General features: G+C 43.2%; 1 long non-coding RNA gene and 1 other non-coding gene across 2 annotated transcripts; both read left to right on the top strand.

Moving 5' to 3' along the window:
* The first annotated feature begins 4,739 nt into the window (after positions 1 to 4,739).
* Positions 4,740 to 6,071, top strand: LOC143316095 (uncharacterized). The gene is made up of 3 exons (XR_013076248.1): positions 4,740 to 4,806; positions 5,818 to 5,864; positions 6,031 to 6,071. It is a non-coding gene; the product is annotated as an uncharacterized LOC143316095 (long non-coding RNA).
* A 10,941-nt stretch (positions 6,072 to 17,012) lies between these two features.
* Positions 17,013 to 17,085, top strand: trnaa-agc (transfer RNA alanine (anticodon AGC)). The gene has a single exon. It is a non-coding gene; the product is annotated as a tRNA-Ala (tRNA).
* The last annotated feature ends 8,625 nt before the right edge of the window (positions 17,086 to 25,710 follow it).

Below are 25,710 nucleotides of genomic sequence, written 5' to 3'. Positions count from 1 at the left end.
GCACAGAAATGCAGACTGGACTGTTGATTCACGGTGGGATCAGCAGTACGAGCAACACTTTAATGTCAGTGGAAACCATCTGATTCAATGTTGGAATCAACACTTTAGATCAAAGGACCTTCAGCTGGTGTTTGTCTCTGTGTGGTTGGACGTGATGTGAGCTAATTCTTCATGATTCCTCCACAGAGTCCACCAGGAGAGCTCAGAGGCTCCCAGTGGTCAGTCTGCCCGGCAACATCAAACTCACCTGGACTCCATATTTCTGGTCTGTACATGTACAACAGCTGCTGTCAAATCTATTCTGTTCACAATAATCTCCACACTGCACTTTTTAGACCAGTGGACCATCAGTCTGTCCAACATGGATCTGATGTTTGCTTCCATGATTTCACTTTGTGTCATTCATATCATCTTCTGTTCCAGCTGCTGGAGGAGAACATTGTCTCTTTTGTGAGGAACGAGCTGAAGAAGATCAAGACGGTTCTGAGTCCAGATGACCCAGAATGCTTAGAGAGTCAGGGGGGGGATGAGGATGACGATGCAGAGCAGAGGAGGAGCAGCAGAGAGGCATTTCTGAAGATCACACAGCACTTCCTGAGGAGAATGAAGGAGGAGGAGCTGGCTGAGCGTCTGCAGAGCAGTAAGAGAATTTCTCTAAAGGTTTAACTGCTGGATCAGTGGAACATTCACTGATGTCTCAACAGATGGACCAAAATATGTTCAGACAAGGACATTAAATTCTCATCTGAACTTTATCAATCACTTATTGATTTATTTGTTGTGTCTTCATTCAGAACATCTTTCCTCAGTTTGTCAGCGTAAACTTAAATCTAACCTGAAGGAGACGTTCCAGTGTGTGTTTGAGGGGATCGCTAAAGCAGGACAGCGGACCCTCCTGAATCAGATCTACACAGAGCTCTTCATCACAGAGGGAGGGACTGGACAGGTCAATGATGAACATGAGGTCAGACAGATTGAAACAGCATCCAGGAAACCACACGGACCAGAAGCCACAATCAGACAAGAAGACATCTTTAAACCCTCACCTGGACGAGATGAACCAATCAGAACAGTGATGACAAAGGGAGTGGCTGGCATTGGGAAAACAGTCTTAACACAGAAGTTCACTCTGGACTGGGCTGAAGACAAAGCCCACCAGGACATACAGTTCATGTTTCCATTCACTTTCAGAGAGCTGAATGTGCTGAAAGAGAAAAAGTTCAGCTTGGTGGAACTTGTTCATCACTTCTTTCCTGAAACCAAAGAAGCAGGAATCTGCAGGTTTGAAGAGTTCAGGGTTTTGTTGATCTTTGATGGTCTGGATGAGTGTCGACTTCCTCTGGACTTCCACAACAATGAGATCCAGACTGATGCTACAAAGTCCACCTCAGTGGATGTGCTGCTGACAAACCTCATCAGGAGGAACCTGCTTCCCTCTGCTCGCCTCTGGATAACCACACGACCTGCAGCAGCCAATCAGATCCCCCCTGAGCGTGTTGACATGGTGACAGAGATCAGAGGGTTCAATGATGAACAGAAGGAGGAGTACTTCAGGAAGAGGTTCAGAGATAAAGAGCAGGCCAACAGAATCATCTCCCACATCAAGACATCACGAAGCCTCCACATCATGTGCCACATCCCGGTCTTCTGCTGGATCACTGCTACAGTTCTGGAGGATGTGATGAAGACCAGAGAGGCAGGAGAGCTGCCCAAGACCCTGACTGAGATGTACATCCATTTCCTGGTGGTTCAGTCCAAAGTGAAGAACATCAAGTATGATGGAGGAGCTGAGTCAGATTCTCAGTGGACTCCAGAGAGCAGGAAGATGATTGAGTCTCTGGGAAAACTGGCTTTTGAGCAGCTGCAGAAAGGAAACCTGATCTTCTACAAATCAGACCTGACAGAGTGTGGCATCGATATCAGAGCAGCCTCAGTGTACTCAGGAGTGTTCACACAGATCTTCATAGAGGAGAGAGGACTGTACCAGGACAAGGTGTTCTGCTTCGTCCATCTGAGTGTTCAGGAGTTTCTGGCTGCTCTTCATGTCCATCTGACCTTCATCAAGTCTGGAGTCAATCTGCTGTCAGAAGAACAAAGAACCCTGAAGAAATCTAAATTCAGAAGAGTCACATCTGCAGAGACACATCTCTACCAGAGTGCAGTGGACAAGGCCTTACAGAGTCCAAATGGACACCTGGACTTGTTCCTCCGATTCCTCCTGGGTCTTTCCCTGCAGACCAATCAGACTCTCCTACAAGGTCTGCTGACACAGACAGGAAGTGGCTCAGAAACCAGTCAGGTAACAGTCGAGTACATCAAGAAGAAGATTGAAGAGACTCCTTCTGCAGAGCAAAGCATCAATCTGTTCCACTGTCTGAATGAACTGAATGATCGTTCTCTGGTGGATCAGATCCAACAGTCCTTGAGTTCAGGAAGTCTCTCCACAGATAAACTGTTGTCTGCTCAGTGGTCAGCTCTGGTCTTCATCTTACTATCATCAGAAAAAGGTCTGGACGTGTTTGACCTGAAGAAATTCTCTGCTTCAGAGGAGGCTCTTCTGAGGCTGCTGCCAGTGGTCAAAGCCTCCAACAAAGCTCTGTAAGTACAGAGATTGTGAAGTTTCTTCATCAATAAATACTCTGATATCTAACTTACTGTTTGCTTCCTTCCTGTGTCTCTTCAGACTGAGTGGCTGTAACCTCTCAGAGAGAAGCTGTGAAGGTCTGTCCTCAGTCCTCAGATCCCAGTCCTCCAGTCTGAGAGAGCTGGACCTGAGTCACAACAACCTGCAGGATTCAGGAGTGGAGCTGCTGTCTGCTGGACTGGAGAGTCCACACTGTGCACTGGAAACTCTCAGGTCAGATCAAGTTAGTGTTTGTATTGACAGATTTAAGTTAGTTCTGTACATTTAGAGATTCATTTAGTTTAAACAGTCTCTCTCATGTCAGGATTTGAATCTTTCAGTCTATTTTGTTTATTTTCAGATCTCTGACAGATTGATGATTTTGAGTTTGTCAATTGATAATCAGAAATAATTTCACAGTCTGCAGTTGTGGATCATCTTTTCTGTGCATGTCAGAAAAATGTGTGTACGTGTCTGAATGTGTGAACTAAGAAAAAAATCTCTCAAATTCAAGTTTGCAGATGTGTCATGAAGTTATGTAGCTATAGAAATATTTTGTAATTAAAATCTGTGCAGGAATATTTTCTGCAGTGAGGTTTCACAAAGTGCAGCATGGGTCATTAAACCTGATGAATTGACTATTGATCAGAGTGCCGAGTCATGGGAAACGAATTCTGAAGGACTATGAGTCAGCAGTTTGAGTCCAGCACAGAGGCTGTCTCATGTGAAGCTCAGTAGGATGAAGGACAAAACAAATTGGACCAAGCCAGGCTTCCTCTGTGTGAGCTGCCTCAACTACACATGAACTCCAGGCAGAGATAACGGCATCACGACAGTGGTTATCAGCTTCCTTTGTTAACTCAGGTTTCCTTCATCAGGCTCTGTGCACGTTCCCATAAAAAGAGATGTTTGCTTCACCATTTGACTCTTTGTCACCACAAAAAGGACCAATCATGCCCCCCCTCCTTCAGTCCAGAGGAACAGGTTGTTATAATGGAGAGCTTTGGAGAATGTAAAAAATAAAAGAGGAAAATCGAGACTGTTACTGCACATAAGACGAGAGAGGAATGCTGGCAGAAAACTGCTGATCCTTTAAATCATTCACTTCATATATTTGTTTCAGCACACAGTCACTCTCAGAGCCTCCTGTTTATTTCTAACTGCACATTCGAGAGTCTGAAACTTTAAACTTCATCCAGAAGGTTTAAACATGAGACTCAGGAACTGGATTCAGGTCTGACACTGTCCCCTCATGAAGGACACATGACTGTGTTCTTACAGACATGAAGACAACGAATCAACATCTACAACATGTTTATGATGGAACAGCAACAATTTGAACACACGCTGAGCAGAGACTCAACATTTTAAAATAAATGTTCTTTTTCTTCTTCTTCTTCAGGCTGAGTGGCTGTAACCTCTCAGAGAGAAGCTGTGAAGTTCTGTCCCCAGTCCTCAGATCCCAGTCCTCCAGTCTGAGAGAGCTGGACCTCAGTAACAACAACCTGCAGGATTCAGGAGTGAAGCTGCTGTCTGCTGGACTGGAGAGTCCACACTGTGCACTGGAAACTCTCAGGTCAGATCAAGTTACTGTTTGTTGTAAAAGCGTTGACGTCTTTCTTTAACCTCAGAAGTCCACACATTTGACACATACATACATTAATTGGCAGATTTTTTCTCTCAATGTTCCTTTCATTAATGAAGTCTGACTGAGATGGAAATCCTCATTTCTGTGTTGTTGTCATGTGACTTTGAGTGGACGTCACTCTATTCCTGATTCAGTCATGATTAATTACCACAAAGGTGTCGCTGAGGACCTCAGGAAGTGAAGTGTCGAGTGTGAAGTCGTTGACCTAAAACACAGAAACTGTTGAGAATTATTATGTGTTGTAAATCCTCCCACGTGATGCTGCTCAGCCTATCAGATCTCTGCATTTTGAGAACAATGATTTGACGGACACAGCAGGACCCTCAGATGATCTTCTGTGTGTTGTTCTGTGTGTTTGCAGGCTGTCAGGCTGTCTGATCACAGAGGAAGGCTGTGCTTCTCTGGCCTCAGCTCTGAGATCCAACCCCTCCCAACTGAGAGAGCTGGATCTGAGCTACAATCATCCAGGAGACTCAGGAGTGAAGCTGCTGTCTGCTGGACTGGAGGATCCTCACTGCAGACTGGACACTCTCAGGTATGAAGAGGCTGCTGCAGCCACAGTCAGTCAGTGTGAAAGAGGAGGAAGAGCTGGAAACATGTTGTCTGTCTTTTTGGTTGATGGTGGATGTGAGTGAGACATGAACAATCACACATGTAGGAAACCTTTGTCCTTTGATCACAACAACATAAACACTGGTTGAACATGAAAAGGACATATTTGTGTTGGAGGTCTCAAGGAGAACATCTCCAGGAACAAACATGATAATGACCTGTTGGTCATAATTGATGCAGTTTGGACAGATCTCTGCATGGAAAAAGAACTGTCTGTCAGTTTGACAAATGTCCTTTTTGTCCTCAAAAGACATAAAAACAAGCTTCCAATAAGTCCAAAGCAGTTCTATTTAGTTCAAACTGCTGGAACCTGACAACCACAGGACAGAGCAGGACTTTTGAGATGCTTCATTCAAGTGATTTTCTCAAAATGTTGGACTGTTCCTTCATCAGTGGTGAGCAATTGGACTGAACATGGTCTTCTTTACAGCAAACATGGCTTGTGAATATTTCCATGTGCAGACATCAAGTGGCTCTTCTTGTTCTGGTGAACTTCAGGAAGTTTGACATGAAAAGATTTCCACACAACAGAGTCATGATGACTTGTCTCAGATATTGAATTTGGGACATGACAAGGAGAACCGTGTCCAATAATCGATGATTAAAGCTCTGTTGGTTTGTTCAGTGAAGACAAAGTCAGACTGATTATTAATCATCACAGGTGGGAGAGCGAGAGAGCGATCAATTAATGAAGCAGCTTAGAATAGAAGTCAGCAACAGATTGAAATGAGGAAATGAGCTGATGAAGGCAGATTTAATGATGAGAGAGAATCAGTGTCGCTGTCAGTGTCTGAGCAGAGCTGAAGAGGTTTAGGGGCAGCAGGGAGAAGCAGGCCGGATCAACATGTTGTGTTTGTGTGTATGAGAGTGATGTAACGTCCATGTTTGCATGCTGAAAGAGGAGGTGCTGCTCTGACCCCCCTCCTCCTTTCAGGGTGGAGCCTGCTGGAGTCCGATGGTTGAGACCAGGTCTGAGGAAGTGTAAGTGTGTCTTTAATTTGACTGATGAAAACAAAGCAGAACACATTCAGCCATCTTCAAACTGACATCACTCATTCACATCTCTGATGTCATCATCAAACTGTCCATCAATCAACAGATGATGGATCAATAACTGCAGCTGTTTTCTTCTTCTTCTCTCCATCAGATTCCTGTGAACTCAAACTGGACACAAACACAGTGAACAGAAGGATCAAACTGTCTGACAACAACAGGACGATGACACATGTGGAGGAGGATCAGTCATATCCTGATCATCCAGACAGGTTTGACTGGTGGCCTCAGCTGCTGTGCGGAACTGGTCTGACTGGTCGCTGTTACTGGGAGGTCGAGTGTAGAGGAAGATTTTCTGTATCAGTGAGTTCCAGAAGAATCAGAAGGAAAGGAGACAGTGATGAGTGTGTGTTTGGATGGAATGATCAGTCCTGGAGTCTGTTCTGCTCTCATGGTCGTTACTCTGTCCGTCACAATAAGACAACAACGTCCATCTCCTCCTCCTCCTCTGTCTCTGACAGAGTAGGAGTGTATGTGGACTGTCCTGCTGGCACTCTGTCCTTCTACAGAGTCTCCTCTGACTCACTGATCCACCTCCACACCTTCAACACCACATTCACTGAACCTCTTTATCCTGGCTTTGGGTTCAGGTTCTGGTCCTGGTCTGGTTCCTCAGTGTCTCTGTGTCCTCTGTAGGAGGGAGAGTCTCCTCCTGTCAGACAAACACTGCTGAACAGATCAGTTGAGTCTGTGCAGGATCTCAGTCACATCAGTCTTTCATGTTATTGGAATAAATTGATCAATGAACTTTGTTGAAAATGATTGAAAAGATTCCTCATTTACTTTGTAAACTTCTTCCACTTCCAGTCCTTTAAAGATGGAAGCTGTGATCATTAAACACTGAAACACTGTTGACTTGAACCTTCAGCTGTGTGTTGATTTTATTCTGGATCTTGTTCCAATCAAAGCTGAATGTTGCTGTGAGTGTTTTCTGGTCTTTCTTCTTTTTTTTTTTTTCCAGTTTGGTGTAGAAGAAGTCAGTTGGTCTTCACAGAGCCATGACTGGAACCACATCCGACACCTTTGGGATTAACTGGAGCACTGACTGTGAGCCAGACCTGATCACCGACATCAGTGTTGGACCTCAGTGATGCTCTGGTGTCCAACTGGGATCAAACAGCAGCTTCAATATCTGCTGCAGTGACTGAGCGCAGAAGACTGGAGATTGATGTGGCAGCACAGGCATGAACACGGTGTCACAGTCACGTTAATCACACACTGAGTGAAAGTTCAGCCGTCCACACACTTTTGGCCACAGTGTGACAAAAAGCCAAAGCGCAGACTGAGATGAAGCTGCTCTCTTTAGTTCAGTCAAGGTGTTTTGTCCTGTCAGGTTTTGATTCGCCGACACCTTCATGAAACTGTGCAGATTGTCGAGTTCTCCCAGTCCAGCAGGGGGCAGCATCATCCCACTGATGAAGAGGAGGGAGCCCACGTGAAGAATCAAAGTGAGTCAGATGAATGGAAACACCACAGAGTCCAGATTTCACACTAAAGAAAACTGTGAACGTTGAGAGGAAACACACGAACAAACGCTGGTTTTCCTGCAAAATCTCTGCTTAATATTCAAAACCTTCCTCTAAAATTCAACCTTCTCTCAATGTTTTCCACAAAATATTTCACATTTTCACCATTTTACTGCAGTGAGTCTCTGTGTGTTTCTGTGTGTATTTCTGTGTGTTGTTGTGTATTGTGATGTGACTCTGTCCTCCAAACGTTTGAAATGTCACCTTTTCTTCTTAAATTAGGACTTTTTGTACATTTTATCTTCTAAATTGTCTGATTTTATTGTCAAATGTTGTGTTTCTTCCTCTGTGTGTTTTAAAGGTTGTGTGTCTGTGTGTGTCGGTGTGTGTTGTGCTTTTTTTGCATCAGTGTGTCCTTGTTGCTGTTGTCATGAGGACGTTGATCATGTGATCAGCTGATTCTCTCACTTTAAACTCAGTCAGACGTTCCATCATCACTTTCAGCCTCCTGAACACAGAAACACACGGTGAGTCTCTTCCGCTTTGATCACATTCATGAAATCAGATGAACTTTTGTTCCTTTTAATCCAAACTTTACTGTAAACTGATTTCATTCAGTCACAGCTGATCCATTCAATCTTTACTTAAAGTTTCTGTTCAATAGTTTGATCTGAAAAATGTCAAATTTCATCTTAAAACTGCAAAACTTTGGTCAAAAATTCAGTCGATAGACCAACTGAAGACACGATGTTCATCCAAACGGGCTGTTTCTGCTGCTGTTTGATGTTGAGGCTTTGTTCAAGCCTACTCATTTCCATTTCTTTTGATTCGTTTGTCACGTGCGTCTCCTTTGTCTTATTTCCAGCCCACATTTCCTGAGTAACTGCTCCAGATCTCAGATTCATACCCCTTGACAAATATGATTTAAGTATTCATCACACTTGAGTTCTAATTTGAGCTGTTTTCGAGTTACATTTGGAGGTTTGTGAGGAGCCTCACTCACTGTGACATCCACTCGCGTGCAGTCAGACCGAAAGTCAGTCGAAAAAAACGAAACTTGATCAACATGAACCAGAGACGCAGAATTTATTGTGAAAAATCAGTTTGATTTTAATGGAGTTTTTCTGTCCTGCAGCTTCTTCGTATTCGATGGAAAAAGAGGAAAAACAACGACAGAAAAACGGGTTAAAAAACTGGCCTGAGGAGGCTTCATCATCACCAAAAATGAACCACAAAATAATGGAAATGATATGAAATTAACAATAATTTCTCTCATTATGTCTTCCATCAAGGCTGGTTAAATGCACAATGTGCTGACTTTATTTATTGAGTGTTGGATGGTGGAGATGGTTGCAGGTGGACTTGGTATTCTGATGGTCTGTGGAAGCCATGGAAGAGTCTCCAGGTGAGTCCAGATCCTGCAGATCTTTATTCATCAATCATTCATCCTGATTCTCTGCCCCTCAGTTGGGTTTTGGATGTTAAAGACAGACATTAGACATCAGATTGACTTGAGGAACTAACAGTTGACTGATGCTGTGTGGACCAGGATTCACACTGATTATTAGGATCAATATGTTCTGATTGGTATTGATGACAGCAGAGAGATGAGGATTGGTGATATTGTCCACATCAGTATGAGGGTCTGTATTCATATGTGTGTTGATGATGGTGTCTCTGTGAGTCACTTTAACAGTCCAGTTCCATCCAGATCAATATGAAGCATGAATGCTTGTATTGATCACATCACTGTTGGCATCAGTGTGGTTAACAGCAGTCACTCAGACACTTCTAATAACATGTTTCAGCCTTTTTATCATCGAAAACACTTCATGTCATCTGTGTCAGTGAAACTGACATCATGCAGTTTATCTTTTCAACACCAGGGGGCAACACATCATCACCAATGAAAGGTCCAGTGAGGAGGATTCAGTGGCACCTAGTGGTGAGGTTGCTGATTGCAGCCAACTGAATCCATCTTGCCTCACCTTCCCGACGGTGACATGAGCTGTGTCCCAATTCAGGGGCTGCATCCTTCGGAGGATGGATTTGAAGGCCGATTACGTCATAACGCTGCGCGAAGGCTGTCCCAATTCGTCCAAATTCGAAGGATCCTCCAAATGCAGCTGACAAATGCGTCCTCCTTTTCCCTGTATTTGGAGGATGCGTCGCTACTATCCTTCACGTCCTCCCATATCCCAAGATGCTTTGCGCACCGATTGAATTTTTTAATAATGGCGACCTGTTGATATGAGGAGCTCAGTTAACAGTTAGCCTTATTAAAACTCTTCACTTACAAATGTTACAAGCTCGCATGTCAACTAATATCTTATTTTGAGTGAATACTTGATTGTGATTGGCTGCAGGGTGTCCGTTAAAAAGTGTTGTAGGACACCTATTAACAAGTTCCGGTCAAATAGCCTGATTGTTCTAAATTATTGCGCTGGCTCAAACGCTAGTTGGTAACCGTGGCAACAGAAACTCGAACATACGTTATTTCACAGTTTATTTAACACAACGGCAAGACAGTAGAAAACATGAGTGATTTTATAGTTTCCTTTAACCACATTTAATGATCAGAGTGAATGGTGGATAATATTTCTTGCAATAAAAATGATTTAGGAAACTATCTGTCGTTGAAACAAAATCTGGCATCATCCTCTGGACACACACAAGCGGTAAGAGGTGCACTTGCCCTCTGAAATGATACTTTGTATCACGTAACATAACGTTAAGCAATCATGTCACTTCCCTCCACTGATTAGGTCTAATATAACAGTTGCGCCGACCGAGCTGCAGGTTCTGTGGCCAGAGCCGGTTACCTTGGCAACGCATCACAACAAGCGATATTAAATAGTCCACTCAGCCGCCTCTTGTTAAAAACGTACGATTTTAGCGGTAAAAAAAACAACATTAACGTATTAATAATTGATTTAATATTTATTTCTTTCGTAAGTGACCATGGTAAAAGCGGGATAATGCCCTTCGAGGTGTGCATTATCAGAAATGAATGGACGACGCGGAGGCGTGAACCGTCCGACACGAAGCTGTGAAGATATTCACATCAGGTGAATTTGTAAGTTGTATAACAGGCTACATTTCGCGGCTCTTACAAGCGATAGGAGCTGTACGGGCGCATCTCCGCACCCCGTACGTGTGTTTTTCCCGGGTTAGGAGGGAAGAAGTTATGACGTCGTGACGCAATCACGAAATGCTCCGAAGGCTAGACCGTCCCATTTAACGATAGTTGATGCGGCCGACGGAGGATCCTCCAAAGGACCCAGCCTCCGCAGACCGCGTAGGCTGGGTCCTCCGAAGGATGCAGCCGCTGAATTGGGACACAGCTAAAGTCTCTCTCTGGAGTCAGTGTGTGGTTTGTCTGTTCTGGGCTCCTTTAGAAACATGGTGGTGCAAGATGGAGGACCTGTTGCCTCTCTAGATATCAAGAATCATTCTAAGGTCAACAAAACACAAGAAGAAGAAGAAGAAGTCCGGGAGGGTTATGATGGCAGAAATGGTGTCAGAGCAGGAGTCAGAGAACAAATTTAAACATGAAGACATGAGAGGATCTGTTTTACTGCAGGGCGTGGCCGCCAGGTCTGGTCCGGCCTCCTCCTCCTCTGAGCACACCTGACCCCAATCACTCAATCAAGACCCACCTGCTACCATCAGGACTCTTCAGATCTTCTCAGTACCTTTTGCTCATTGTTGCCTTGCCTCCTGTCTGCCTCCGTGACTCCTGTTCCCTGTGTTCATCTGCCAACCTTGTGCTCCAGCCGACGCCCTGTCAGTCTGGACTGTGAGTCTCTGGAACTGGATTCCCTCTTGGCCTGTCCACTCTCTGCCTACTCATCAGCTTCAGTGTGTGGATCTCCCAGATTTGCATTTGGGTCTGTTTACTGCTGTCTCAAACATAACAGGAATGGGTTGATCATGATTGGTAAGTTTGGAGATGATCACTTTGTGGAGTGTTTCCCACCTGGACCAGAGGGAAGGAAGAAGGGAGTGGTGAGTGGGGGACCACAGTCAGTGATGGCCGAGTCTTTTCAGGATATCTCAGCTGTCAGTAAGAAGACCGACAAAGAAGGACAGAAAGAAGACAACACTTGTGTGGCAGTGTGTTTGACTTTGGAAGATGAATTAGCAGACAGAGAGTATCTGGACTCTGACCTGCAGGCTGAGACCATATGAGAGAACTCAGATGTCTCTGCTTTCAGGAATGTGGACATGTTGCTGCTATGGGGAGGGCGAGGATGATGAAGAGCAACCAAAGTGCCTCCACTGTTAGGGAAATCGCCATGTGAGAATGTCCAAAAAGAAGTAATTAAGTAAAAGTGGATCAGATCAGAGAAGGGTTTCAACCATCCACTGAAGCTGCTGAGAGATTGGACACAAAAGATGAAATGGTGGCAGTTCAAAAGGAACTGAGAAGAAATGGAGCTGATCAAAATGTCTGAAAGGACAAGAAAGAATTTTTGGCATTTATTGTCATGGTTGTTGATGAAGCTGTTGAACGACAGGAAGTTAGAAAGAATTAAGGTGGTGCTGGACACTGCAGGAGGTTCAGATGCTGCTGGACGCTGCAGGAAGTTCTTGAACGTTGTGGATAAATCTGGAGAAGATCTAGATGCTGCACTGAGGGAAGGATTCACACCAACTCAGACAACCTGGTCTGAGTTCTGGACTGAACAATGTCATGAGTGGATCACTGTGGGCAGACACTGGATATAGTTCTCACTGTGAAGCTGTTACAATCCAGCAGGTGGCAGTAATGAAACCCACATGGCTGCCAGCCACCATAAAAGTCAGAAGAAGAAGATCCAGAAACATGCCGATGCAAAATGGTGGACTCTGTGGAAGAGGACCTGCTGCCTCTGTGGACATAAAGACTCATTCTAAGGTAACGAAAACACGCTGATTCTTATTTTGAGGTGATTAAACACGAACGAAAACAGAACTATGAAGATTATTTCCCATATCTGCCAACAGATCCCTCTGAATCCTCCACTGGACTGGACCTTTAACCCCGACTGCTCTTTAATTTTGGGCTCTGGGTGAAGTTAATACTTGTTGGCTGGTTTTCAGCTTCATGGTCCCAGTTTTTGTGATGTTTTGTTGGTTTGAAAAGAGAAACTTCAGACTGAGCTCAATGAAAGTTTCGACCTTTTTAATAAACAGCTGACGAGCAGAGGTTCTTCCAAACCATACCACATAATAACTCAGTAGGAGTGATCTGAGTGATGATCTGTGTGACGGCAGGCACAGATCATCAGTCCTGAGTTCTGGAGCTCAGAGACACTTCCTGACAACGGTTAGGCCGCAGCAGAGAAGCTGGCTTCTCTGCTGCGGCCTAACCGTTGTGTGGCCTGCGGCCTAACCGTTGTGTGGAGTTGCGGTCATGACAGGCAGAGCTCCCACTTTCAAATGTGGTCTCCAAACCTCAAACCCAGTGAAACCACTAATGCTGCAGTAAAATCTCCTTTTAACCATTGCAACCACTTACCAACTCACAAAACCTCTTGAAAAATCTGTCACACCTCAAAACATCTGTGTGAAAACACTTGGAAACTAGTAAAATCAAAGTGAATTCAACAAAATCCTCAGGTGAATCCTGTATGGGCTCTCAAGTCAATCCAGCAACACCTGGAGTGAAACCTCATCCATATAAGGACCTGTGTTCCAAAGCCCTGGTCCACTCCTTTGATACGTCACAAAGTGGCTTTGATCTATCAGAGATGACATCAACATTCCACTGAGCTCAGGGCTTGAGGGAGATCATTGGTTTCCATAGCAACAATAAAGACAAAATTGAAGTCCTCATTGACAACTGCATGTAAAATCAATCAAACCAGAGAAATCCCTCCGGAACCCTCTGAAAATTGTTAGAAACCAGCAAAAACTGCTGCAGGCTGACTGCTGGTCAACCTGTAAAAAACTCTGATCCACCTGTCAACCCGAAACACTGAGACACGTAATGACCACTAAATCATACAAGGTCACTAAAACTTACTGTCAGCCTAGTATGAAACTGGGACATAAACATGAGAGGACCATGTCCATCATCCACATTACATGCACAGCCATGATCCACGGGAACCTATGAGAGAAGAAAGCACAACAACACCAGGAAAGATGCTGAGGTACCAACACGCATTGATAGGAAATGAGTGTGTACAGATGGAGAGGCAGGTGTTACCACTGTTGCTATGTCTCCTGAATTTTCCCCTAGGGATCGATGAATATTATTTATCTTATGTGTTGTAGGCCTTAGTATTTTGCCTCCACAGATTCAAACACTCTTTGTCTTTCTATACAGATTTTCCATCTGGAACCAGCAACAAACCACCGCTCAGACGCTGCTCATTCATTTTTCCTGAAGGCAGTGGAAAACTATGGCTGGCCTTCAGGTACACAGTGATATAAACACGGGCTATTGTTTCCATGCCCTAATTACTCATTTCAGTAATGTTAGATTTTGTTGTGATGGACATGACTGAACATTTCCCCCATGTATTTTCAAGGGTCAGGGGCGATGAAGGTGTTGAAAATGTCGCCATTGCTGAGAGCATGTTCACTGTTAAAGGCACTGGAAGAGGGAGCTTCATATTTGGGCGGAGTGTACATAATCAGAGGGTACAATAATAATTGACCTCATTTACTGTATATAAATAGTAAGAACATGGGAAATTATAGTTGGAAAGTAATTTCAGTCAGACAGTTTAAGTTATTACGTTTCAATTGAATAAGTGCTGTTTCTGATCTAGAACAGAGCGCCTGTGGCGAGACGTCTGGACCAGCGTGACACATCTATACTATGAAGTTCTTCACAGTCTCGAGGAAGATGGCCTGCTGGATTCGGCAGATGTGGTTCATCTGTTTTGTGTCCACTATGTTTTCCTTCCACGCCTGGCAGAGGCCCTTCACACCTTCACAGAGGGCTGGGACAACCATCCTTTACGGTCTGAAGGTGGACTCTCCCCGAACCAGCTCTGGGTTTTGGCTCACATGAAGAACCCTTGTGACGTGAAGGAAGATTTGCAGGTTTGTTGATGCTCAAACTCGAAGCGCTGTGTCCAAAGGCAAAGTCCAGATGACAAGTTTTAGACCTGAATATGTGGAGGCTAAAGTTTATATAAAAACAACAACAAGAAAATTGTTGAATTATGATGTTTGCGTGTGTGTTTGTTACTTTATTGATGTGATCACACAATTAGAGCAAGTCAACAAAGCAAAATTTCTGATTGATGTTTTGTTTGCTTAAACATTATTCATATTTGACTCTCTGGTTAAATGTTTTCTATCGTCACTGCAGTATACCTGTGTAGGTCAGTGAAATATTTCTAAATCATTAGCCTCATAGCTTAATTCAGACCTGCCAACCTGTACGCATTTTGCGTAGCAAGTACGCAATTTGACATCTAAATACGCTGGTACGACTCGCCCCTCTAAACTACGCGAAAAGCTGCGGACATGTGAGTTCTGTGGCAAATGTGCACGTGCGGTACTCATGTCTGACAACACGATGCAGCCATTCATTATAGAAAAGCGGAGACTAACGAGTCTGCCGAACCTATAGCGTAACATCCCCGCCCCCCTCCTCCCTGCCTCCTCCTGCCCTCTGCCTCCCTCTCCGTCCTCCGTTCCCCACTCGCTGCAGTAGTGATGGGCACGCCAGTTCTTTTAGATGTACTGAATCACTAGAATCAGTTCACTAGAAAGATTCATTCAAAAGATTCGTTCACTGAATCACCGAATCATTCAGTGTTTGGCAGGAGGAGCCTGCGACTCCTGAACTGATATACGGCTGAACGGTTCAAGTTTCAGTTCAGTTCACAGCTTCCAGGACCGGGAGACGAGAGTGTTGTGACTGTGTTGCTTTGACAAACCCATTTGGAAATATAAAACTATATATAACTATATTATAAATCATGATGTTTTAAGTGTCCTGTCCTATGGTATGCTACTTAACTGGTCTACTCGGCAAATTGGGCTCAGTGAGTGATCCGTTCACTGAACGTATACCCCACAGTACATTCAGTGAAGGATTCACACTGAATATGCACCGTTCCCTCGCAAATTGTCGCAATGAGCCGACCCTCCGAAGTTCCTCATCATGCCTTTTGCACAGAGTGCAATTATGATGTGGACATAAGCCACCAGGGACCTGCAGGTAATATATAAATTAGCCCCGGTGATGTGTGCATATGTGCTGTAAGCCAATGTAATTATTACATTCTTGAAAACAAAAACACCTATTGCAATATACAAAATAAATTATTACCATTTTAATGAAATACATATTAAAATAATTTTTAATTAATTTGAATTAAATAAGTAGTGAACACTGACATGATCAGTGCTTTGGTGACAAGAAAGGTGAGCATGACTGCAAAAGGGACCATCTGTCACATGGAGGGTTTCAGTGATGCTCTATTAAAGAAGGCAAAGTCAGCAACCTGTGAGGCAACACAGTCCAGAGCAAGTTCCACTGCAGGAAGGAGTGATGACTGATGCAAAAACTGTATTTAAAAGGGCATCAGGGTCAAAGTCAACAAAATAAAAACATTGAAATAATACAGTTCCCTTGTTTTGAAAGTGTTTCTGTGTTCCATCGAAAGGCTGTCATGATACAGTATCTGCATGGCTCAGAAGGACAGAGCATTTTTTGGTTTTCTGTCGATGGGTTTGGATATTCATGTTAAAAAATAGTTAAAGAATGTAATTACAGAGTGCAAAATGTCTATATTTTCTTTATTAAAGGTATTGTAATCAAAAATATAGCTTTTATTGTTTTTTTAATAACCGATTTCCAGCCAGTGAATGGGGAAATTACTGCGTGCAAAGCAATGGAGTTACAAAAGTCTGCGAAAAAAAGGTCGCACAACACAAGTGGTACTCAAAATATTTTGACAAGGTTGGCAGGTCTGCATTAGACTGTAAAACCTGGATGTCCTGCCCTTCGCCATCAGATTGCTCTGAAACACTTCCTGTGTCACTGTGTGAGGTATTAGAGGGCATTTCCTGCAATCATCTGTTCAAAGACATGTATGCAAGTATTTCTTTCAAAATAATTTAGGACAAGCTGTTTTCTTTATGTGTGCAGGCCTTCAGACAATGACAGCCACGAGTCAAGTGGATCAGTACCAGTCAGTCCAATCAGGACCTTTCAAAGGTGATATTGTACATGAGGTAATTGTGGTGGCAAATTCTGTTATCTGGATAATATCCCCTTTAAAGTGACACTACAGTATCAGTCATCTTTTTCCTGTTGAAAAGCTTTGTCATGTTGGAGTGTGATCACAGAGAAATGCGGTAATCCAAAAACACGGTATGTTTGTGACAGATTTTTCTCTTATCTTGCATTGAGGCCTCCCCTCACCCCTTCGGATTTCACCAGTGTAGGAGGTGTGGCAATTGCCGTACCGTGCCACACCCTGTTAGCCCCCCTGAATAATAGTAGCAAACAGCTATGAAATCCCACAGACAGCATAACCACATCTGATTTAAGTTTTTATTCAAATGCTCACGTTTAACAAGAAATAAATAAGTAAATAAAACACTCAGACAATATGTGAATATGTTGGTGTCTATTTTAATGTTCAATTTGTATGGGGGATTAGCTCAAATGGTAGAGCGCTCGCTTAGCATGCGAGAGGTAGCGGGATCGATGCCCGCATCCTCCAGAGTAATTTTGAATCTCGCTGCGGGCACCGGGTGTGTCCTCCACCATGCCTTCGGTGCCTGCTGCTCGAGGAGGGCCTTTCTGTGTGGAGTTTGCATGTTCTCCCCGTGTTCACCTGGGGTATCCTCCGTAAAAATATACCCCCACTAAAAACATGCAAGAAGATCACCACCCGACCAATGGTGACGCCAAAGATGGGTCCCCGGGCGCCGGTCTGGCGACCGGGGACCCACCGACCAGGATGGGTTAAAGGCGGAAGTCAAATTTCACCTCCGTGTGCCGTGCTCGCATGTGTGTGTGACAAATAAAGGGGAATGTCTCCCCCCGATTCTTCTTCTTCTTTTTTTTTTTAATTCCAGTTCTGAGGAAATCTTGAATTGGATCACTTGTCAAGTCAATGAAACAAACACATTTTCCATCTGTGTGTCGCGGACTGACCTCTTTAGCAGAGGCATGCAACGGCAGAAGAAGACCACGCCCAAAAGCAGACTTCAGGTCACATTGTTTGGTGAAGCAGGCGTCGATACTGGTGCCCTTAGCAGAGAATTCCTCCCAGGTAAAAGTGTTTGTCTGTATTTAATTTCACAATAAGAGAAAAATTCTACACATCCAATTCTTAAAAGGCCAGGTGCAGGAGAAAAGATAAAGAACAAAAAGGAAAAGAATTACCCACATACGGGGGCCTCTGGTGGGATAGTGGGCTCAAATGCTAATTAAATGGAAAAAAAAAGAGACAGAAGAGACCTTTTGGATTTCCTGTGTTTGCTGTTTTGCAGAAATGCTGGTAGAGATGGAAAACAGACTCTTTGCTGGAGGTTCAGATGAGAAAGGGAAGATTCTTTCACTTTACTACACGGCTCTATTAAATGTTGTATTCTGGTTGTGATCAAGCAGTTTATTTGCTGTGTTGTTTTGCTTTGGTTAGGAGTGCTGGGGAAGTCATGGCAGCTAGTCTGGCACAAGGTGGACCTTGCCCTAACTTCATGCTTCAGATATCTCTGCTCTGTGTCTGCCAGTGATGTAACAGATCTTGAACTGTCGCAGCTTATTGAGAGGGTAAATACAATTTGATCAAAGTCAGTAATTGTATTAACATCATTATGATATGGCGTGCACAGTTACTGTTTTGATTTGTTGCCTGCAGAGAACAATGATACAATGCAGCTTAATTTCACTTGACGCCTGATCTGTTTTCAGATGACCAGCGCTGGTAATGACATCATCAGTGACCTGACTGACGACGTTGTTACCTGCGGATACACTGGAATCGTGTTTGCGGGGAAAAAACAGACAGCATGAGAAGGTATTTTGGTGTCATTTTTGGTTTTCATTAAGGCAAGGATGTATTTTACAAGAATTTGCGATTTGAATTCTGGCTTGTTTTTTTTTTGGTCATGTCTAAAACATGGATTACAAGTAACATGGCATTGGTCTCAAAGCTGTGTTGTAAAACTTCTTTGCATGTGACCAAACAAAAACAATTTTACCGAAATGTTACGAAAGTGACCATGTCCATGTGGATGATGGACATGGTCCTCTCATGTTTATGTCCCAGTTTCATACTAGGCTGACAGTAAGTTGTTTTACTGATCTTGTATGATTTGGTGGTCATTACGTGTCTCAGTGTTTCGGGTGGACTGGTGGATCAGAGTTTTTCACAGGTTGACCAGCAGTCAGCCTGCAGCAGTTTTTGCTGGTTTCTAACAATTTTCAGTGGGTTCAGAAGGGATTTCTCTGGTTTGATTGATTTTACTTTGCAGTTGTCAATGAGGACTTCAATATTGTCTTTACTGTTGCTATGGAAACCAATGATCTCCCTCAAGCCCTGAGCTCAGTGGAATGTTGATGTCATCTCTGATAGATCAAAGCCACTTTGTGACGTATCAAAGGAGTGGACCAGGGCTTTGGAACACAGGTCCTTATATGGATGAGGTTTCACTCCAGGTGTTGCTGGATTGACCTGAGAGCCCATCCAGGATTCACCTGAGGATTTTGTTGAATTCACTTTGATTTTACTCGTTTCCAAGTGTTTTCACACAGATGTTTTGAGGTATGAGAGATTTTTCAAGAGGCTTTGTGGGTTGGTAAGTGGTTGCAATGGTTTAAAATAGATTTTACTCGCTGGGTTTGAGGTTTGGAGACCACATTTCAACTCAGTGGGAGCAATGCCCGTCCAGGTATTTTGCATGACACAGTGAGGACACCTGCCTCTCCATCTGTACACACTCATTTCCTATCAATGCATGTTGGTACCTCAGCATCTTTCCCGGTGTTCTTGTGCTTTCTGTGAGGGAATTTTCTGTCACAGGCCTTCTGTACAGTTTGGCGCCCAAAGGTCTCAAGGTTGGATAACACAGAAATGTCAGACGGAGACACATTGACATAATATTCAGAGGCCATTCTGGCAGACATCAGACAGGAATTCTCTTCATCTGGTGAGGGCTCTTTGTTTCCTTGCACACACTGGGCAACTTGTCAAAAATCGCTGCAAGACTGTGCACATGCAGCAATTGCAGTTTTAGCATCTTCAGCTAAGCAATCATGCAGTGTTTTGCTTACAGGCCATTGCCCATCCTCTCCTGTATTAGGAAACACAAATGACTCTTCGCATAGTGTCCATTGCGCATCGTATGTAACGGATACTAGCTGCTTCACGTCTGGTACTAGGCAGTTGTAAACAGTGCATACTTGTTTGAGCCATATGAGGTACTCCTCTGGATTGCCAATTGGATTTGGGGCTTTGTGTACCATGTCCAAAATTTCTGATGGGGTCCATGGTTTACGCACAGCCATGTCTCCTATCATGATCTTTGGAGCTGTTAATACTGGCTCTATCCCTTTTGTTTTTCTGTCTAAGGATCTAGTCACTATTGGGGTGCGTTTCATGTGTGTAATTGCCATGCTGCTCTTTTGTCTTCCATGAACTAACATTGCTCCTCTCTCTGTGTCTGTGTGTTCCGTAACTGCATGTGATGACGTCGCTCTCTGTGGATGTGTGTCTGCGAATGGCACCTCCTCCTTGGAGGTGTCTGTTTCCAACTCTGAGTCAGTTAGTGTTCTGCTATCACCCTGTGCAGAGCTCTGACCCTGAGCTCCTTCCTCTTCTTGCTCAACTCTATGTACATGAGCAGCTAACTGTGCCTCACCTGCTTGCTGTCTTCCCTCAGCTTGTCGTCTCTGGACTATAGCAGCTGCAGCATGTATAAGAAAATCATCATCTGTTGGCCTTTTGTCTATCCCTGATCCACTAAGTAATTTGGGATATAGCGAAGTCATATTTGTGTCACTACTCACATTCCTGGAGCACATATCATTCTTACCTGATTGAATTGGAACTGGTAGATGAGCCTCACTCAGTACTGTCAACAGGTTGTCTGAGGTGGGTTTGCCTTGACGCCTCGCCCATCCATACATCATTGATTTCACACTTGCAGCAATGTCATTCTGGTGTCAATCTTTAATTTTTTTCATTTCTGCAGCTCTAGTTTGCAATGTGGCCTCTAACAAAGGCACATGACAAGGAGCAAAACAAGCCGCGCATTTGTCTATGGTTTCTTTCAACTCTACTGGTATAGAAACATCACAGCGCTTCTCATTCGCTCTCACATTCGTACCACTCCGCCCCTGCCTTTGCGATCCTATCTCCTGCCACACTCTCAAACAGTCCCTCATGTATCTGTAATCCCATCTTGGATTTCCTTTGCGATCATCCATCATTAATTCGGCTAGTCGCAGCTTGCGTTCCTCAAAAGAACCTTCATACGGCCATTCACCCTTTGTCCATTCACACATGAGTGCAGTGAAAGGCATAGCATAATGCCATTTTCTCTGTCTTCCTACCACTCCAGCAGCTGATCTTGGAGAGAACATAGACTCGTTTGAACATGTCTCATTTTGTGACTTATCTTGTTTCCTATCAGTGGACTGTTCTCTTGGATTCAGATATTTTCCTGAGTTACCATATTTTGCCCGATTATTCAAGGATTTGTTTCTTGCCTCGGCTGTGGACTGATTATTACCCATTTTACAACTTTCACTTAATTTATCAATGGCATTTTCAAACAACAACAACAGTATGTCAACAAACACTTCTGCAGCATCTAAATCTCCATTGTGTTTGAATTTTGCTTTAGCATTGTATCAGTGGTACAATTTCTGAAGTTTATCTGGATGAAGCTCTATAAGAACTTCTTCATCTGGTGTCTCTCTCTTTTTTTTTTTTTTTTTTTTTTTTTTTCTGTGGTTCTCAGACACAACAGAATTTTCTCTCACTTTATATGTACAGATACAGATTTACCACATCTCTTGATCACACCGAAGCAAGCATTTCTCAGCCGCCCCAGAACGTCTTCCCATGGATGTAATCTCACTGTGGGTCTTATCTGCCAACAGGGCGCAACCCGGAGTTGCCCCAGAGACCACCGTATTCACAATTCTTTATTCACTGTCACCAACTGACTATTGAAGTTAACATTTACAATTCAAGAAGCTTCTTCAAAGCTTGTAACACTCCTTAGAAATTTTAAACCACATTGAATCCAGTCACATCAGCTCACTTAATCTTTACAATTCAGAATCTTTTAGCACCTTTGGATTAAACATCTACTGGGAAGCTTGTTATGGCACATTCGCCCCAAACAACACTCCCAGACAAATTAGCCAGGTGTCCAGCTGATACCGTCCAGACACTGATTTCTGACCTTGTAAAAGCTCGGAGGTTCATAGATTATTCCAAATCAAAATACAGTTTCTTTTTGATCTCGTCAAACACAGACATGGCAAGGCAAAGCAAAGAAAACTTCAATTTGCACTTACCAGTCTTGTTATGTTGAGATCCTGTTCGTGACGCCAAAATTGTGGTGGAAATTCTTGTGAGCTGAAGGAGGGAGTTCACCAGGAGACTTCAGATGTCTTAGGCAGAAGTATTTATTGTAGGCTTGATGCATCAAGGAGAAGTTGATGAGCAACACAATGTCCACAAGTGAACCAAGGTAGTGCCACACCAAACTCTGAAAATGTCCTTTCTAATGGAGTGTATAAATACCCATAGCTACGTCTGCCCTGACATCCAACCCTCTAACCGAGGACACCTTTGACCTAATTCTTTTAGAATGAGACCTCAAGCATTCTTCCTCGAATTGGTCCGGTATCTGTCTGTACAGTTTATCTATAAGACCTTGGCTACCTCTCTAGTAACATCAGGAGAAGAGAATTCCTGCCTGATGTCTGCTAGAATGGATTCAAAATATTATGTTAATGTGTCTCCGTCTGACATTTCTGTGTCATCCAACCTTGAGACCTTTGGGCGCCTAACTGTACAGAAGGCCTGTGATAGAAAATTCTCTCACACTGCCAATCATTGACCCATCTCAGGGCCTAATAATAATAGTAATCAAATACTCCTTGAAATGTATTTTATGGAAATTATTTTAGTTTTGTTGTTTTTTTCGAGTGAGTCCTTGCCATATCTTTGGCCAAAATGGGTCACAAACATCTGTAGCAATATCTCAGAATACTGCCAGTACAATGAAGACAGTGTTGGGCTGACTAAAATGGCAATGCCAGAAAACAGCAGCATGAAATTATTGTAAATGTTTGTGTCCAACATCCTAAATTCTGTTGCTTTCCATCTATCAAGTTCCCTCAGTGTTCTGGGTTTCCTGGCAAATTCCACTGGAACATGATTGCGTAAACCTGTCAAACAATCAGACATCCGGTTGACAATGCTGGTGGGTAAGCGGAATTTGAGAGGCCCCCTAAGCCAATGTTCAGAAGTCTCCTTACAACACCCAAACAAACAGAATGCATATAATCACCTGGGAACTGAGATACCATCCCTATACTTAAGTCATGGAAAGTGTTAGGGCCATCTAGGTGATGTTCTTCATCATGTTTTTCTGCAAATGATTCATCTGTCCTCAGTGGACAAGTGATTAAAGGAAATGTCATTCTTCCCACATACTGTCCTGTCTGCACACATTTGTCGCATCCAAAATAGCCATTGTGAAGCTTAATATTTTTTATAAAAGCCCGGGCAGGGGCATCACAGATTACAGAATCCAACTTAAAGAAAATCCTTTTGCCTTCGAAATCAATGCCATTCTGTAACTCTTTCAACTCAAGAACAAAGTCTCTCAAAAATATATCTGCTGGCTTTGGTTTATGTGGTCCACAGAACAATGCAATCACAGCTGGTTCCTTAATTGGAACACTTACGAGGAGTCCTAAAATGGGCCACACCCGAATCCCACTACTTTTGAACAAAGGCAACCCATCAATGTTGATCTGTAGTTTTAAGGTACAGCCATTAGTGATTGACTCACATGCTGGTACAGTTTCTGCCTATGCCAATGTAATAATATAGTCCTCCACACCTTTCCTGTATGTTGTGAGTAATCTTTGTCTTAAGGAGGGTTCTTGCATCCTTCCGATGATCAGGATGGTACAATCTTAACAAACCAAGAAGAGCTGTGAGAGCCACTAGGGAAACTCCAAATGTTAATGCCCAGTTATGAAGACATGCCCCTAGATTACATGACTGATCCACTGTCTCATCAGGATCCTGGTCCGAGTCACTCTCCTCCTCAGGCACATCCATTGAAAAGGACTGCTGGTCAAAATGTGACGTGTCCATCTCTACTATGTCCTCCTCCAGCAACCCTCCAGCCTCCTCTCTGTCACTCCCACTATTTTCTATGACCGCCTCAGCTACTCTTGCTCTACATTCAGCCTGTCTTTCCTCTGTGCTTTCCTGACCGCAGCACTGGGAAGCAAATCTTTCAGTGTGCACGGTCCTGATTTCCTTGAGTTGTGTCTCAACATCTCTATGCGATCTCCATCTAATGGTGGCATCAGAGAGTACCCTCGAATCAATCCCCACTTATATTCTTCCAGCCAAGCTGTTAAATTGTAAGGAAAATAAGAGGGACAATATTTTAACAAAGCTTTAAGGAATTTACTTGGTTAAACAAAGTGTAACAGAATTAAAACCAGTTAACTTATGTGACAGTTTGGGTGGTCAGAGGAGAAGTGGTGGAGCAGGAAGTAGCAGTGTGATTAGCACTAGAGAAGAGAAGAGAGGAGGGAAGGGGAGAGTTCTATTATTTCTGCTGGATGTTTCAAGTCTCCACGCAGAAGGTGCCCACGTATGAAGTATATCTTCAATATTATGTCACAGAGTGACATGGACAAAAATAACTATTCATAGTAGGAGTTCACAATGTACGATATGCAACATTACCCATGATATGTGCATCATTTCTATTTATTGACTAATTTTGTGTCAGGTTCACAGAATCTGACAAAGAGAGGAAACACTGAAAAGAGAGCAAATCATGAAATAGGACTTTTTAAAACTCCATGATGGATTTTAAGAAATTAAACCACTGGCAACCACTATAATCTATGTATTACGGGCAAAAATATTATTCGAAACAAACAAAAAAAACAAAACAAAACAAAGGGTCTGTTTGACTATTTTGACACAATCTGAAAAACTAAAAAAATGTTTTTATGTTCTGGAAATAAATATGTGAATACGAAGAATTGAAATCAAAGTATATGAAGAAGTGGTTAACCCCGAAGTGAATACATCAACTTCGGCCACAGAGATAGATGAATCCCACCTGTGCTCTCTGACCAAGGTCGGGGAGCTGGAAGCGGGAACGGTTAACAATTAGCTAATAATAGCTATGGTGACTAACCAAGCGGTGAGCTGTTATACTGGACGTTTAGCGTCTATGTCAGCCCACCGGTAACATCCCCGGCTTCCACGTACAACAGTCAAACTGAGCGAGAAAGAACATGAGACGGAAGGGTGAACTACTAGTAGCCCCCCGAGCCACATTAGCATATCTTAGCAATGTTAGCCATGCTACACCGGTACAACCGATTTTCAATTCCTACCATAGGACACATAGGCTAACTCGCTGTGTCCTGCAGAAAACTGACCTAATTTGCCGGTGTGTTAAGGGCCTCTTAAGCGGTGGATGCGACCGAAGCTACCTGCTTGGTGGTGTGCAGGACTGATTGTATCGACTAGGCTATTAGCTAAACTTGCTACGTTAGCATGTTTGGCAAGAATATTATCACAGAAATGAATGAGGACGTTATGCACAAACGTTGCAAACTAATGCTTGGTTACAATCATTTTAATATTGTGTTATGTGGGTCAAAGACGTGGCATGTCAATTCCGGTGTCCGACGTTTATAATGTTAAAACTATATAAAAAATTTAAAACATTACATTTTGTTACTCAACTCTCGCCACTTTACTTACACGTGAGTATTTAGTATAAGAAATGAAAATTTAAGGAGCTATTTAGCTCAAAAGTACAAAACTGTCCTTCCTGGATAACGTCCAGGCTAAAAATCTAAGCACAAAAATATGCTAAAAGTGTCAAAAATCTTAATAAAAGCATAAATGATGTACTGGGGCATAATTGTGTTGATGTTTGTAATGACACCTGCAAATACAGCAACAACACTAAGCTCATTTACATTTTTATTCAAGAAATACTTTTGTCCCGATTTTTGGATTCTCATATGTCCTTCCTGGGTCACAGACATAAAGTGGCTATACATGACTATATTTGGATTTGAATAGTCATGTGACAGGGTGTTGCAT

The sequence above is a fragment of the Chaetodon auriga genome, chromosome 23 (genome assembly GCF_051107435.1).
Source record: "Chaetodon auriga isolate fChaAug3 chromosome 23, fChaAug3.hap1, whole genome shotgun sequence".
Lineage (NCBI taxonomy): Eukaryota > Metazoa > Chordata > Actinopteri > Chaetodontiformes > Chaetodontidae > Chaetodon > Chaetodon auriga.
This window is presented reverse-complemented; position numbering and strand designations above follow the sequence as displayed.